Here is a 10,874-nt window from a genome sequence, read left to right as displayed (position 1 = left end):
GAAATGTCACTATAAGACACAAAGATCAAGCCACAGTTGAGCTGGAATACTAAAGAGTCTCATTTAGTCATAATACTGTAGGGAAATTTAAATCAATTTAGAGTCAGGTTTGATCAGTCAGAATAAAAGTGTGATTGAGACAAAATACTAGAGTTTTAATAAAAAAACTGTTTACTTAAAGGGTGAAAAAACATGCCTATGTCAAATGTAAGATTTTTTTGAACTGTGATATTATTTTCAAGACAATAAAGCACATTTTAAAGTCAAATGTTCATTATCATAATGGTGGTTTTCATTAGATTCCAGACATTATAGACATTACTATAATGTAGAATATTTTACGTATAAAATAAAATGTAAATAAAATGTTTTTAATTAAGCAAAACCTTCCCTCATACATAAATACACACACACACACACACACACACACACACACACACACACACACACACACACACACACACACACACACTATATTATATTATATTATATTATATTATATTATATTATATTATATTATATTATATTATATTATATTATATTATATTATATTATATTATATTATATTATATATAATGTTCTGGGTACCAAAAATTGTTATCTGGGAGAAAGCTCTCATATTTTATTAAAAAGATCTTTGTTTGTGTTCCGAAGATAAACGTTAGATTAACTTTAGAATAACATTCTTCAAACCAAACACTAACGTCGTAGTAATGTTCTGGGAACCTTAGATTAACGTTAGAATAACGTTCTACAAGCCAAAAATTAATTTTATATTAATGTTAAAGGAACGTTTGATTTATGTTAGAATAACATTCTACAAACCAAAAACTAATGTTATAATAACGTAAAGGGAACATTAGATTAACGTTAGAATAATGTTCTACAAACCAAAAACTAACATTATAATAACGTTAAGGGAACCTTAGATTAATGTTAGAATAACGTTCAACTAACCAAAATCTAACATTCTGGGAATGTTATAGTAAAGTTTTGGGAACATTAGATTAACGTTAAAATAACATTCTACAAACCAAAAACTAACATTATAATAATTTTAATGGACGTTAGATTAACAAAATTTTGTTATCTGGGAGAAAGCTCTCATATTTATTAAAATGATCTGTTTGTGATCTGAAGATGAACGTTAGATTAACGTTAGAAAAACGTTCTATAAACCAAAAACTAACATTATAGTAACATTCTGGGAACATTAGATTAACGTTAGAATGACGTTCTACAAACCAAAATCTAACGTTCTGGGAACGTTATAGTAAAGTTTTGGGAATGTTAGATTAACGTTAAAATAATGTTCTACAAACCAAAAACTAATGTTATAGTAACATTCTGGGAACATTAGATTAACGTTAGAATAATGTTCTACAAACCAAAAACTAACATTATAATAATGTTTATGGAATGTTAGATTCATGTAGGAATAACGTTCTATAAACCAAAATCTGATAAAATACAAAATCCTGGCTAACCAAATAACATAACATTCTGGGAACCAAAAATTGTTATCTGGGAGAAAGCTCTCATATTTCATTAAAAAGATCTTCATTTGTGTTCCGAAGATTACTGTACGGGTTTGGAACAACAAAAGGGTGAGTAATTAATGACAGAATATTACTTTTTTTTAAGGTGAACTAATCCTTTAAGAGTGAGGTCATTGACAGCTGTGTGTGACAAAGGAAACACGCTGTCTTTTTGGACTGTTGTGTTGAAAAAAAAAAAAAAAACAAAAAAAAAAAAAAACACACAGATCATAAACCCCAGGAAAATACAGATAAATTAATTGTGGGATATACTCACGTGAGAAACATGTTCCCTGAATCCTGATGATATTTGATAAATCATGTCGTGTATTAGGGAAACTTCGCGAATGAATCGCTCTTTTGAATCGGTTCTTTTCAATGAACAGCCAAACGGTTCAAACGGTCTTTGAAACAATTAAGTGTGAATCATTCGGAAACTCACGCGCTGAATAATTTGAGGGGAAGTCTGTAAAAATAAATAAATAAATAAACTTAATTCAGATTGCAGAGAACAATCAGATCACTGGATTAAGTGGATATTCACACACATCCATTACAACAAAATCCATTAACTAAACCTGCGATGTAAAAAGTCACCTGCGTGAGCCGCTTGTGGACGACTCACTGCAGGTGCGGAAATTTTTAGACCAAAAGCGTTGGAAAACACTAACAATACTAATATAAAAAAGACATTACCATCTCGCATCTAGGGTGCCAAAAGGGGCAGTGAGGAGGGTGACTGTCATTGTGAGTCTGTATGCAATCTGAACCGATCAGGGAGTTTGTGTGTGAGGTGTTCGGATCTTTCCTCCTCTCACACTTCCTCAAACAAGCTCACGCTCTCTCGCTCTCCCTCCCTCTGAGGTCGCAGTCATCCTGTCAGTGTGTATCGGCAAGGCTCATGTAGTGTTTGTGACTGTATGTTAAGGGGCTGAACTCAAAGCCCCCCGTGGCCGTCCTGACTGAGAGCGAAGGGAGGCTGTCGATTTCCCCCAGAGACCCCAATGCAGATGGTGTGAGCAGTGAGGGGAAAAGTTTATGACAGCTCTGCTGTTTTCGGTTCAAGACTGCCCCATGGAGCTTTTTGATTTTACCGATGCAGCTAACGACTTTTTACCAGGCTGTTTGAGTCAGTAATGCACTTGTATCGGACGGAGTCACGTTCGGGATTGAGTCTTGGATCACAGTGAATCCACGTTCTGCATTTGTTTTGGTTTTATTGGATTTTTTTCACTTCACTTCTGTGGACGTTTTCTGGATAGCAGTTTTTAAGGTAACAATAGTCTGTTTACAGTCATTTGGATGTTGCTAATGACAAGTTGGCTGTGTGAATGTGCTTATTTTCTGTCGCGAGAGGCGTGTATGTTTTGCTAAGATGTAGAGGTCATCCAGCACCAGAGTATGGTGTGTACATTTATTTCTGCCATAGCCACAGAATGAACTATAATCAGTGTGTAGTGTTGCGCTTTTTATTTATATCTATATGGGTTGGCGTGAAATATCAAGCAGTGACAGCGTCTTGCTGTGAGACATCCTGAAACTAAACAAGTTTCAAACAAGTTTTACATAATATTTTATTACTTTAAACCGTTTTGTATGTATGTAGGCTATGTATGCATGTTTGTGTATGTGTATATATGTATGTATGTATGTATGTGTGTATATATATATATATATATATATATATATATATATATATATATATATATATATATAATATATATAATTATTTTTATTTATTTATTGAATATATATGACATATAAGAAATATTTTTATTTTTAAGAAATACTACATTTTTGTAGACTTGAATGACATACTGTAGGCTTAGGCTATATATTAATCTAAAATCTTGAAATGAAAAAAAGTTCCTTGACATGCTATTTGTTATTTGTCAAATATCCGTGTATTGTATATTCAAACAATCCTTAATAAGTTCCATGTCTCATTGTTTGACAAAGCTAGTTTCACATTTCTACAGCTGTTGTCTACATGAATTGATCATTTGAGGAAGGAGGAGAGTTAAAATAGATCAGATGTTCTCCTTTTCCAGCATTTACATTTTAGCTTTGTCTGAAACACTTGTGTTGGGCATCCAGAGGTTGGAGTTCTCAGTTTTACATACTTTGTTTCAGATCTTGTTTCTTTTTGGGAGCAATGAAAATAGACTCAAATGAATGTTGACATACAGTAACAGCAGAGGTAAATAAATGTGAAAAGCATTAGCATGGGTTATTATGGCTTGGAAGATTTGAATGCAGATTTTGGCAAATTTGAGAATATTGTAAAGACCTCTTCTAACACTGGGGTGTTTTTAATCAAATTCTCAGAAAAAAACGGTACAAAAGCTGTCACTGGAATGGTACACTTTAATAAGGTTATAATATGTATCATTGAGGTACTAATATGTACACTTTTGATACCAATATACCTTTGAGTTACTAATATGCACTCTTTAGGTACAGGTGACAGTGACAGCTTTTTTTCTGAGAGTGCAGGAGGAAAATCAGGGCATTAAAGCCATTTACTCTTCATATATTCTCATTGCTATCTGAAATAATTGAGATATTAACAAGCTCTCATTTGTGGTATTTATTTTCAATAAACAGAGAAGCATCTTTCATTTTGTGTACTAATAAACTGATCACACTGAATTAAGTCAGCATCTGCAGTCAGTTTGAGGTTCATGTTGAGTTAGAGGAGGTGTGGAGGAGAGCGGCAGAGGGGGAGAGGTAGACGGAGATGCAGATAGAAACTAATGAAAGGAAGAGGCAGGAATGAACAACAATCTGTCAGCTCACTGACACTGTAGGAGATGATGATATCTGAAAGAGAAGGGAACATACAGTTCTGCGATAATTCAGAAACAGAATGGGAAATGCTGATCGTATCTGTGTGTTTAATTATTTAATTTCTTTATCTAGGAGAAATGTTTGATTTTTCTTTTCTATGGGTAAAATCACATTCAAAACATACCAGAGGTCCTAACTCTCTTCCAATCTCCTAACCTTATTACGACACATTATGGTGCTTTAACGTTGATGGAAGAGCGTTATTTGCCAGTAAGGAGATAGCGGAGGAGAAAGCGACATAACTGTGGCTATTTAGAGGACTGATCTCCTTTCATTTTCCCCATCAAACCCTGCATGACCCAATGCTGTGATTGTGTTTGTGATGTGAGCATGTCTGTCTCTGTCTCGTTCAGGCATTCACTGCAAACTCATCTGGTCTTTGGGAGCAACCGAAGTCAGAGAGGGAAATTCATAAAGAAGAGAAGAGTGTTGTGCTCATTTGCCATTTTTAAGGGGTTCACCCAAAATGAACCCTCATGTTGTTCCAAATCCATAAGACTTTTGTTCATCTTTGGAACACAAATGAAGATATTTTTAATGAAATCTGAGAGATTTCTGTCGCTCCATCACCTTCATTGTATTAACTCAATTTTTTAAGGCAACCAGGTAACTTACTTTGAGTTAAACCAACAATTCTTTTTTTTTTTACGGTGTAGACTTTCAGTGGAGGGACAGAAATCTCTCAGATTTCTTTAAGAATATTTTTATAATATATTTATGTTCCAAAGATAAACAATAGGCATCCTATAGGTTTGGAACAACATAATTGATGACAGAAATTTCATTTTTGGGTGATCTCTTTTGGAGACACTACAGAAAGTAACTGTCTTGAATTATGGTTTGCAAAGTTCTAGGTTTGACAAAAGTTTCCCACCTAGGTGTGAAAGCAGTAAAGTTCTATAGGCTCAGAATTTGGTTAACTAACTTGTCCAAATATTCTGAACCTCAAACAAAAAGAGACAGTCAGGCGGCCCATTGAACTGCCAAATCCATCCCAATCTGAAGGTGGCTGCAGTATCATCATCACAATCCTCAAATTAACAATTGGTTTCCAGAATTTCTGTTTTTAGCAACTCTTTTTTTCCCTTATTCGTATGAACAAAGCCAGTGAGATGCCTCCGAGGCCAACACCCATTGACTTAAAAACCACTTCTGCTAAAATTTCCCCAAATGACTCAGACAGTCATATGCCTAGATGTGTGGTTTTGCACAGATGTAAGAAGGATTCCTCAAGTTTTAATAACTATGTGGCATTATGTTAGTTAGAACCTGATTTGTGGCAATGAGACAGATCAGGTTCATGACCTTTTTAAATTTCTCATTAAAGTTCACCAACCTTGAAAATCGTGTCATCATGTACTCAATCTCATGTTTAAAAAAAAATATCTACTCTGTGGAACACAAGTTATTCAGTATGAAATGCTCTTTCTGTACAATGAAAATGGATGGGGACGGGGGCCATCAAGTTCCTAAAAAGTTGAATTAGACGGCTCCAGTCCCTATCCACTTTCACTGTACATAAAACAGCAGCCAAGAGTAAAGTGTGAGTAAATGATGATTCAATTTTTGGAATGAAATTTTGATATACACTCCCTAGTAAATAAAAAGCTATATCAATCAATCTATTTAAAATACATTTATTTCATACTAAGTATACTTCAAATCCAACATTTATTAACATATCACTCAAGACTTACTGATATAAAATTATAATGAAACTTTATTTGTTCACCGATTTCCTCCAAAATACTGTTAAAACAGTAAAATTGTGAAAATTTTTCCACTTTGAACATTTTTCCACTTTGAAACAGTCCATTTTAAATAAGACTTGACCTACAGGACACAACGGGGCTTCTGGACCATGTTCACATATGACTTCCTTTTTGTATGACAGAGCTTTAGTTGGCATCTGCAGATGGCACGGCGGATTGTGTTTACCGACAGTGGTTTCTGGAAGTATTCCTGGGCCCATTTAGTAATGTCATTGACACAATCATGCTGATGAGTGATGCAGTGTCATCTGAGGGCCCTAATACCATGGGCATCCAATAAAGATCTTTGGCCTTGTCGCTTACGCACAAAGATTTCTCCAGTCTCTGAATCTTTTTATGATGTTATGCACTATAGATGATGAGATTTGCAAAGCCTTTGCAATTTGATGTTGAGGAACATTGTTTTTAAAGTATTCCACAATCGATATACACTCTTTTTTACAGATTGGAGAGCCTCTGCACATTTTTACTTCTGAGAGACTCTGCCTCTTTAAGACATCCCATTTATAGCTAATCATGTAATAGACCTGATATCAATTCACTTAATTAGTTGCTAGACATTCTCCCAGCTGAATCTTTTCAAAATTTTTTACTTTTTCAGCCATTTGTTGCCCCCGTGCCAACTATTTTGAGACTTGTAGCAGGCATCAAATTTGAAATGAGCTCATTTTGTGCATAAAATTGTAAAATTTCTCAGTTTAAACATCATGTTATTTATCTTCTATTGTGAATAAAATATTGGCTTGTGTGATTTGTAAGTCTTTTAGTTTTCATTTTCTTCAAATTTAAAAAAAAGTTCCAACATTTCCGGAATTCGGGTTGTAGAATAGAAACCGAAAGTGGAACTATTTCTACTTTTGCTAAATGTTTTAGAACTGGTAAAAGGAAAAAGCATACCCTTATGACATCATACTCACTTCATATGTCACATGTGTCAGTCAAACAGCAGTGACAGCCGAACCCTGGCGGTGGTCATGCACACTGGCAGAAAGACGGATATCACACCCCTCTGTGATTTTGGCAGGTTCATTCCGTTCTAACACACTTATCCTTCAGTGCTGCAAACCCTCTAAATATGAGGATTCTTCAGCAAACAGATTCTTATATTCTGATATTCTTATGTCAGTTAATATTGAAAAAAAAAAAGCTATTTTAAAATAGTAGTTAGTTAGTAGTTACTATTTTTAGTACTGAATTAATATGCTTTTTCCCACTAACTCATTGCAATGCATTCTGGGATCGCTTAATCCATAAAGGATACATGCAATGCATTTCTTTCCTTTTATTTTCTGTGCTAAAATCTTGTTAAGCAACTTTACACGCAAGGTCATTACGTGGCTAAAATGCATAATTCTTTCTCCTCTCTATTTTCTGTATGTCTTTTCAGACATCAATATCTCTAATGCTCTCTGGTCTGGTACCAGGACTTTGTGTTTCACGGTCAGTTGGGCTGAATGTGGCTGTCAGCATTAGCAGACAGCATTAGCTATAGACAGAAGTGACCAGCAGCTGTCAGACTGAAGCACAGACAGGCAGACAGACAGACAGATGGCTGAGATAAAGCATACGACGTGCCTATTTTAGACCACTTACTTAGACACACAAAGAACTGGCCGATATAAAGAATGCATGACCACTCAAGGGATTTACTGCCCTTTGGGGCAACTGAAAATGCCAGATTCATGGCATCTTTTGCATCTTAACGCTTTTAATAAGCAATGTTTTGTGGGTTTTCTTAGTGGTCCTGGTTTAGCACAAGCAATGGCTGTTAGTTGAAGTTCTCTTCACCAGTGATCAAAGCGCTAGTTGATGAATCTAATGCAGGTGCACTGAATTTTAAGCTAAGACCATTGGGTGCTTGGTTGCTAGTGTTTTTTAGTTGATGTTCAAGTATCTACAAAACACTCCCTTATGTACACTACTGTTCACACATTTGGGGTTGCTACAGTAATATATATATATATATATATATATATATATATATATATATATATATATATATATATATATATATATATATATATATATATATATATATATAAATAAATAAATGTAGCCTTGAGCATAAGAGACTTCTTTCAAAAAAAAAATAAATAAATAAATTTCAGACCCCCTTAAATTTTTCAATGTTTGTTATATTGGTTATATTATATTGCTAAGTTATTTTTTTTTCTAATTAATGTACATACAGCACCCCATATTGACAGAAAAACACAGAATTGTTGACATTTTTGCAGATTTATTAAAAAAGAAACTGAAATATCAGTTTTAAAGAGTAAAGAGTGAAAAATTTAAGGGGGTCTGAATACTTTCCGTACCCACTGTATATATATATATATATATATATATATATATATATATATATATATATAATATAATATAATATAATATAATATAATATAATATATATATATATATATATATATATATATATATATATATATATAATATAATATAATATAATATAATATAATATATATATTATATTATATTATATTATATTATATATATATATATATATATATATATATATATTATATTATATTATATTATATATATATATATATATATATATATATATATATATATATATATATATATATATATATATATATATATTATATTCCTTTTTAGAACTTACTTACATTTTCATATTGCGTCCATTTACCATCTTGCTTAAACACTTTCATTGATCTAATTGCAGTGCATTCTGAAATCTGCACAAGACACATGAGTTGCTTCAGATGATATCTCATCTGGAACAGTGATCCAGCGTATGCTTATAACCCCTAAAATAATTGTCTAGGTGGCCAGATCTCTCTCTCTCTCTTTTTTTTTTTACTTCAAACAGAGCTCATGATGAGCTGTAGAAAGTGGTTCCCAGTAATAAAAGGGCCAAACAAAGCCATGTTAAACACTGAGGCCTGCTCTGTGTGCTCAGCCCTGTCACATTCCCATGTGCAGAGTAAACATGCTTAGCAAGCAAAGATTTCTAAGCATGAGCAGATGCTACACTCATACAGATACAGGAGAGAGATTTCAAATGAATCAAAAATGTGGCAGATCACAATTCATAAACATGCATTGCATAGTATAAATTAGGATGAACTTTTCTTCTACAGGTAGTAGTATTGTCAAAAGTACCAAATTTAAAATGTGACACTTTAAGCACTGATGAGCGGATTCGTAAACACCTCTGATTGGCCATTGTGTTCACACGCTCAACAGATACGTCTGTGATTGGCTGCAGTGATCAACACATGGGTGTTTGAAAGCACACGGAAGTGTTTGAATTTGAAAACGTTTTGAAAGCGGGAGTGCTTGAAAGCAGGCATCTATTGGACTGGTCCTCTGATAGACGCCTGCTTTCAAACACTCCCACGGTGAAGAGCGTCATTGATGACTATTTACAACATTTTTGAAGTGTTGATCATTGTAGCCAATCACAGGCATATATGTTGAGCACATGAACACAATAGCCAATCAGACGTGTTTACGAATCCATTCAACAGTGCTCAAAGCATCGCATTTTTTAAATTTCTGTAAAGTCGGTACTTCTGACAACACTTTATGAATACTGAATACAATACTTTCTGAAAACAGGTAGTTTTCACTTTCATTGTGATGTCTTCATTGTATATCTTGTGTATCTTGCTGAGCAAGTTAATTAAAGTTGAAATACTTTATTTATAGCTATACAAATAAATAAAGACACATCCGGCTTAATATCTTAAACGTCAAACTGATATTTTTTGATCAGCATGTTAGCAAAGTTATCAATGAACATGTACCATAGTCAGAAGATTTAAACATGGAAATTACCTTTATTTTCAAAAAAGGTCGAAATAAATGAAGAGAATCAAAGAGATTGTTGTTCAGGCAGGATTAGATTTGTCACAGAATGCCCAAGTTAGCCTCAAAACAGCAGGTAATTGGCTTCATCAGTTTTTCTTGTGCGAGAAAAAACATGTGTGCAATTTCAGATGGGATTAAAATCACACACTATTTACCTGACATCATCAGGGGAAACTAGCCCTGTCTGCTTTAGTTTCCGAGTTCTTGCAGGAAAAGTCTTGTCAAGTAATCAATTATATCTTACTGAGATGTCTTTTACAGAAAACTGCACAGGATGTTTTCTTCATCCATATGCTAGGGAACACTAGCCAAGCATTGACATAAATGTCAAAGCCTCTATTAGACATAACACCACAGATCAGAACATAATGCTGGGATCTCTGTGTTCTTCTTTGATTGATGTTTGCAGATATACACACATGAACTTTTCTGTCCACTGTAATGAAAGCCAGTTGTCTTTGCTGTGAGTAAACTTCCATTGTGTACTTGGATGGCTTAAAATGTTTATTTGTTCTCTGAGATTGATCAGGAGCAATTAATAAATTGTGTTCAGTCACTGGCTGAAGATTCACCGCAGTGAATGACTGGATCTGCATGTTAATGTTAAGCTTTCACAGTCACGCTGCAGTTTCTGCAGAGAACAGTGAGGAGATTATACTTATTAGCAAAATCAGTTGTTCTGGTCAGAGCAGATGCTTTTATTTGAAGCTTGCAGTACTGTACATCTGCCATACTTTGTTTTCTTCATTGGTTGTTTAACAAAAGTCAAACTCGGATGAAAAAAAGCATCAATGTCTCTGAAAAAATAAGCTAAACTTTAATTGTTGATTGTTGAAAATGAGAAAATACGCATTGGTTT

The 10,874-nt window shown here is 33.8% G+C and overlaps 1 protein-coding gene across 1 annotated transcript in view; it reads left to right on the top strand.

Moving 5' to 3' along the window:
* Positions 1-2,252: 2,252 nt before the first annotated feature.
* Positions 2,253-10,874, top strand: part of arhgap24 (Rho GTPase activating protein 24) — a 137,718-nt gene continuing 129,096 nt past the window's right edge. The window contains exon 1 of the mRNA XM_067376490.1: positions 2,253-2,811. The gene's annotated coding sequence lies outside the window, so the exon portion shown is untranslated. The remainder of the gene's footprint in view (positions 2,812-10,874) is intronic.

Source organism: Chanodichthys erythropterus, chromosome 22 (assembly GCF_024489055.1).
Source record: "Chanodichthys erythropterus isolate Z2021 chromosome 22, ASM2448905v1, whole genome shotgun sequence".
In the NCBI taxonomy this organism is placed as follows: domain Eukaryota; kingdom Metazoa; phylum Chordata; class Actinopteri; order Cypriniformes; family Xenocyprididae; genus Chanodichthys; species Chanodichthys erythropterus.
This window is presented reverse-complemented; position numbering and strand designations above follow the sequence as displayed.